This window comes from Diuraphis noxia, unplaced genomic scaffold (assembly GCF_037042655.1).
Source record: "Diuraphis noxia isolate RWA-SAM2 unplaced genomic scaffold, SU_Dnox_SAM2 contig0003, whole genome shotgun sequence".
Taxonomy (NCBI): Eukaryota; Metazoa; Arthropoda; class Insecta; order Hemiptera; family Aphididae; genus Diuraphis; species Diuraphis noxia.
The window spans coordinates 64,752,288-64,758,287 of NW_028301713.1; the positions used below are offsets into that span (position 1 = coordinate 64,752,288).

General features: G+C 29.5%; 1 protein-coding gene across 5 annotated transcripts in view; it reads right to left on the reverse strand.

Moving 5' to 3' along the window:
- Positions 1-498, reverse strand: part of Ac78C (adenylyl cyclase 78C) — a 161,502-nt gene extending 161,004 nt beyond the window's left edge. For 3 of the 5 annotated variants that reach the window (XM_089224755.1, XM_089224756.1, XM_089224759.1), the window contains exon 1: positions 254-498. The gene's annotated coding sequence lies outside the window, so the exon portion shown is untranslated. The remainder of the gene's footprint in view (positions 1-253) is intronic. The other 2 variants (XM_089224760.1, XM_089224761.1) reach the window with 1 other exon arrangement.
- Between the last annotated feature and the right edge of the window lie 5,502 nt (positions 499-6,000).

Sequence of the window (6,000 nt, forward strand, 5' to 3'; positions counted from 1 at the left end):
GATACCAGCAAAGAAATACAAAACATTAAAGTCATAAACCAAACTGAAAAAATACCAACAAGTGTTTACAATTGCAGATCACATTGTCCTACCACGTACCACGTGTAGTTGGAGACTCGGGTATGTCCATTAAAGCATTTTGGCAAAAGTGTTTAGGCCAGTAGAAAATTTCGTAGGTAATATAAGTATATTATATAAAAAAAAAACCTATAACTATAATGTGGAAATAACATTTGATTGTTCGGTCACATACCTGTGTTTTGTTGACGAGACGACCGTTGAAACTTTTACGACGAATAATGCTGTATAATATTAAACCAGGTACCTATATTATTATCGTTTATTATTTCGATCGGAACGCTGCGAAACTCGCGCACGGCAACAGCGGAGTCGAAGACGACGACGACGACAACGGGACACGGAAGCAAACGACGTCCGCGTGAACTACCGTCGCGGAGACGGATTTTCAAGCTTTTGGCAGCCCATGCGAGATCGTCGTCCGAGTCTCGTCACTCCGTGGGGAGGGGGAGTATGACCAACTGTCTGCGGCGAATAACCGTGCACGCCGCCGCCGCCGTCGGAGGGAGAATTGTGGCGGACCGCGACGACGGCGCGGCGTTCGGCTGACCGTCCGCGGAAGGTGGAATGATAAAAATTATATTTTATGTATATAATATAATATTATTTTTATTTTGTTTTTAATGTTTTTATTATTATATCGTTACGAGTGTTTGTGATGGTGTCGAACTGAGACAATTATTTTTGACGTATTTACTGTTTGTTTGTCATTATTATATTATTATAATTTATAATAGGTACAACTTCAAGACGAACGATCGTCTCGACATCACGATATATCTTCTAATTGATTGTGATGGTAACTTGAAGCCCCACCGGTTCAGTTATTGTTTAAAACTGTGCCGTTTTTTTTTTTTTTTTATTCGTGGTTTTGTCTTCTTTATAATAGATATACATAAAATGTATCAATTAGTATTATTTAGTTATCGATAGCGAGTTGTGAATTCTATATAATACTATTACTTTTAAAGTTCATACAATTATATAATATATGTATAGTATTTGAAATTAAAAAAATATATATGTATATTTTTTATAACATACTAGTGAGGTGCAAATAGTAAACTTTAAAAAGTAAACTAACAAATTAGGAAACTGACGATGATGGTAAAGAAATTCAACAATTTTCAAGTGCCTGTTTTGGCACCTGTGCACCTAGTACACCTGTCATCGCTGAGATTAAACAATCACAGTTGCACTTTTTCAATACATTTTTAGAATTTCCAAATTATTTTTAAAAAAAGCCCAGAAAAAAATAGAAAAAAAGGAAGACGAAGGTAATACTGTTCTACTATGCAAAAGGTATCGAATTCATCAATCATCAATCATCAAATAATCATTGAGTACCCAAGTCACTGTAATGTGTAGGTATGTTAAATTTGAATTCATTAATAAATCATTGCATACCTATGAAAAACTAAATGAGCAAAGAATATAGATTGTCTGGCAGCATTTATATTTTATGTTATCATAAGTTATAGTTATGTATCTATTATATTTATATTGCTTTTAAAATAATTTATTTTACTGACAGTAATACAGAAGATAGGTAGAATTAATTTTTGACAAAAACATTGCATTTTAAAATTTCATTTTGTGTTTTCATTGAATATAATATTTTATAGGCACGTTAAAAGTTATAAGCTCCATTGAATAATATTTTAAATTCACAACAAGGAAACTAAAATCGTAATTCTTTGCTTTAATGTTGTGAATATGTATTTTTAATATTTAAAGATTAAGATAATTTGAAACTCATTTGAGACATATTAAGCTATGATGATTCATTGAAGCGTGTATTACCTACAATGTTTTCAATCTTTTGGCGTTTTTTAATTTAAATTTTTAGAATTAATTTAAATTTGAACTATAGGTACATAGATTACCAAGTCTATTATTTAAAGCACATTTCAAGATAATATAATATAGTTGTATTATATCCTATATATTTTATATAGGCATGTATTTAAGAGGTGGCGGTGGTCACGATCACCCCTCTCCCTCTAAGACACGTATTATTATAGTCTATCTTAGTAGGTATAGGTATCCTATAAGTTTATACATATTATATTATGATCTACTTATTTCAATAAATTTATATAGTACTTTATTGAGATTTAAGATAGTATCAGTTAAATCATGATAATGATTTCTACTGAGTGAGAGAGATAAGAATATTGTTAAATTCTTCTATATTATATTCCTATCAGGGTTCAAATATTATCACAATGACAACTTGAAAACTGTATGATTTAACATTTTACTGTAGACGCTTGCTTATTCGGTAGGTTTAAAAATTGATTGCTTTAAAAAATAGGACAAAATCGTTTATGTGGATTAGCGTTATTAAATGTACAATTTGTATGTAGATAAATAGAAATTTCTACTTAAGATATACAATGGTTCGTCAAAATGAAAAAGAAACACACCGATGATCTAATTTTGTAGAAAATGAGAGATGTATAATATGTATTATGGCATATTATTAATTATATAACCGTATTATATTATTGAACGATAATTTTTTATTTAAATGGCAGTTGCTTAATAAAATATTTATTATTCGGTATTATACTATTATTGTTATTATGATAGGCATACATTTTTTTAAATACAAAATCACGCTGGCACGTTTAATAACAACAATAATATATTAGGTATTATGGAGGATTTAGACTATTCCTAAAATAAATAATCACTACTCCCCCCTCACCAAGATGAGGTTCACGATATGAGCCATATTTTATATAATTTTTTAATGATAAATAAAATTATGCGTTGCGTAATATAGACCAGTTTTTTTCAACCTTTTTACTGTGGTAACCCCCTTTTTAAACTCCAGTTTTTAGCAACTCCCTACTTATACATTTTTTATATACTCGCTTAGAATATAAATAAATTTTAATAAATTTTTTGTGTTTTAAATATTTAAATCATAGGTGACCCCTAAATAATAAGTTGGCTCCCTTAACATGGCCCTACCACACAGTTTTATTGTTGATCTCAAATGTCCAATGAAGATTTTGGTCATCCCAATAAGAATGATTCTGTTAACTTTGAATTCTTTTATTTGTAAACTTAGACTCATATGTCCAAATAATATAATTTATTACATAAGGATTTTCGTTTAACTGTGTTTCCGACCAAGCAATAAACGTAATTAGGCCGTTCGGCGTCACCTTTACGTAAATGTTGAACTAAATCAGTACGATAAGCGTGCATTTATATTATTATTTCAAAATTGTTTTAACTACTCCATATGAAATGCTTATTTCTCTATCAACATGACGAATAGAAGTACTAGGATTTTCTCTCACGTAAGCTAGTATTTGCAGCTCAATATCTTCTCAAATAGCATTTCCTTGTATTGGTTGTTGGTTAATAACTCGTTTGGAAAAAGAACCTGTATCTCTAAAAAAAATTCTAGTTTATAAAAAAAACTATGTGATGAATGCGGGCGATTGTAAACTCTCCCGATGGTAAACTCTCCTGATGGTAAACTCACCCGGGTCTACTCCAGTAGTCAGTACTACCTGACGGAAACGTGTAAACCAGGCGTGCCCAACCTTATTTAACTTGCGGGCCACATTCGAAATTTATATTTATACTGCGGGCCGTATATGCTTCATGGTTTTTTTTTGTTCATTTCGATAAAATATAGACTAGTCATCTATTATACATTTTATCGGATATAATATTATCTTTGTTTACTTATCGAATTTATGACTCAAATCGTATCTGTTTAAAGTTCTCAATATTTCCACGTTATAGTGATATAGTTGTTAGTTTGTTTTCGTCATTAGAAATTGTTCGTTCACATTAAGATGTCTCAAAATAAAAAGCGCAAAATTTATACCGAATGCCGTGTTTTTAATGATAATTGGAGTCTAAGTTATTTTTTTATCGAGTATCGAAATAAAGCTATGTGTTTGATATGCTACGAAACCGTGGCGGTCTTTAAAGAATTTAATATCAAAAGACATTATGAAAGTAAACATCAAAACAAATACGTCAATTGTAAAGGTAAATATTTATCATATTTTTTTATTTTTCTGAAGAGTGTATTTATAGGTATTATATAATTTTAAATTTTAGGGAATCTTAGAACTTCTTTGTTAGAAAAATTCAAACAAAATTTCAAAAGTGAACGCGTCGGAAATGTATTTGAAAAATATAATAGAGGTAAAGATGAGATTATTTTTTTACACCTATACAAATTTCTAATTTTTATAAAATTGTCACGGGCCGGTTGGAACACCTTCGCGGGCCGGATTCGGCCCGCGGGCCGCGGGTTGGGCACGCCTGGTGTAAACTCTCCCGGGTTTGTTTCTGTACTACCTGATGGAAACATGTAAACTCTCCCAGGTCTAGTAAAAATCATAAAATAAATTTAATATACATTTAAGTAGCGTTTAAAAATACTAGATTATATATAATTACAATAATAAATAATAATAACAATATAAATTAATGTCTTTAGATGCTAGGTGTGAGCTATATATTATAGTCAAAATCAAAAATACACTAAAAAATTAAATTTAAAAAAAATCTAATATACATTTAAGTTTCTTTTAAAAATAGTCAATAATAATAATAATAATAATAATAATAATAATGATATAAGTTACAAATGCAAAATATACGTAAAAATGTTAAAATTATTGTTTTGATAATAAGAACATACAGATTTTAAAAAAGTTAGGGAATCTATTTTTTTTCCTAAAAAAATGTTTTAACATTTAAAACGACTCGGGAGAGTTAACATACTTCCTACAGGTAACTATAAAGTTAACCCATTTACTTTAGGTAAACATAATTTTGACCCGGGAGAGTTTACATATTTACTTCAGGTAAACATAATATTAACCCGGGGAGTTTACCATCGGGAGAGTTTACTATTTTTAAAAATCGGGGAGAGTTTACCACCGCCCATGAATGGTGCCTATTTGAATTTATAAATAAGAAAGACCATTTATTTGATGAGAAATTAAGCAATGAAAATTAAATTAATTATTAAATCATAGTTATTTGGATAACGATGCACATAGGATTCTTTGGCAAGACGTGTATTTTTTTGGCATTCCCAATACGTAAAAAGCATGTCAACTTTTTCTAAATTATCATCCATGATAACTAATAGATAAGTATTAATAGGGCATAACAACCATATTTGTTGTCTCAGTCTTACACGTAACGTAGCAAATTTATGCTCAGCAGTTCACGTTTTACTCCGTTAGCTTAAAAATTAGAGTGAATAGACCTATTATGAAATTTGATGGTAAGAACATTATCGGTTTTTTTTTTTTTTGGAAGCTTGGAAGTTTTTACGATAATTCAGTTTTCAAGTGAGTTATGAGCAGTTTTATTTTAAAATGTATTACTCATTTAAAAACTGAATTATCGTAAAAATACTTCCAACAAAAAACAGATAATGTTCTTACCATCACGTTTCATAATAGGTCTATTCACTATAAGATATCGGAATTATAAAACGTGAACTGTTGAGCATAAATTTGATATGTTACGCGTTTGTAAGACGGAGATAACAAATAGAGGTGTTACGCCCTCTTAAATTTGGTTTAAAACTACAAAATATCGATTTTTATTTCCTATTAGTTACTGGTACCTATGCCCGTATGACATAATTTATACATAATAACTATAATACAATTACTGAGATAAGTTTAATAAAGATAAACACTGCAATAGGTAAACAGTTATTTCATAAATTGGATTACTTATTTTTATTTTTATTATTATTAACTATACGTATTTTATAATCTGTTATACCCGTGCAAATAACATACAATCAAATTGCTATACCTTGGTCATTTTTTAACTTAGAAAAAAATTCAATCACTAAAATTCATTGAAAAAATAATTTGTGGTCAAAAATGGATCATACCATTTAAAAAAAAGTCA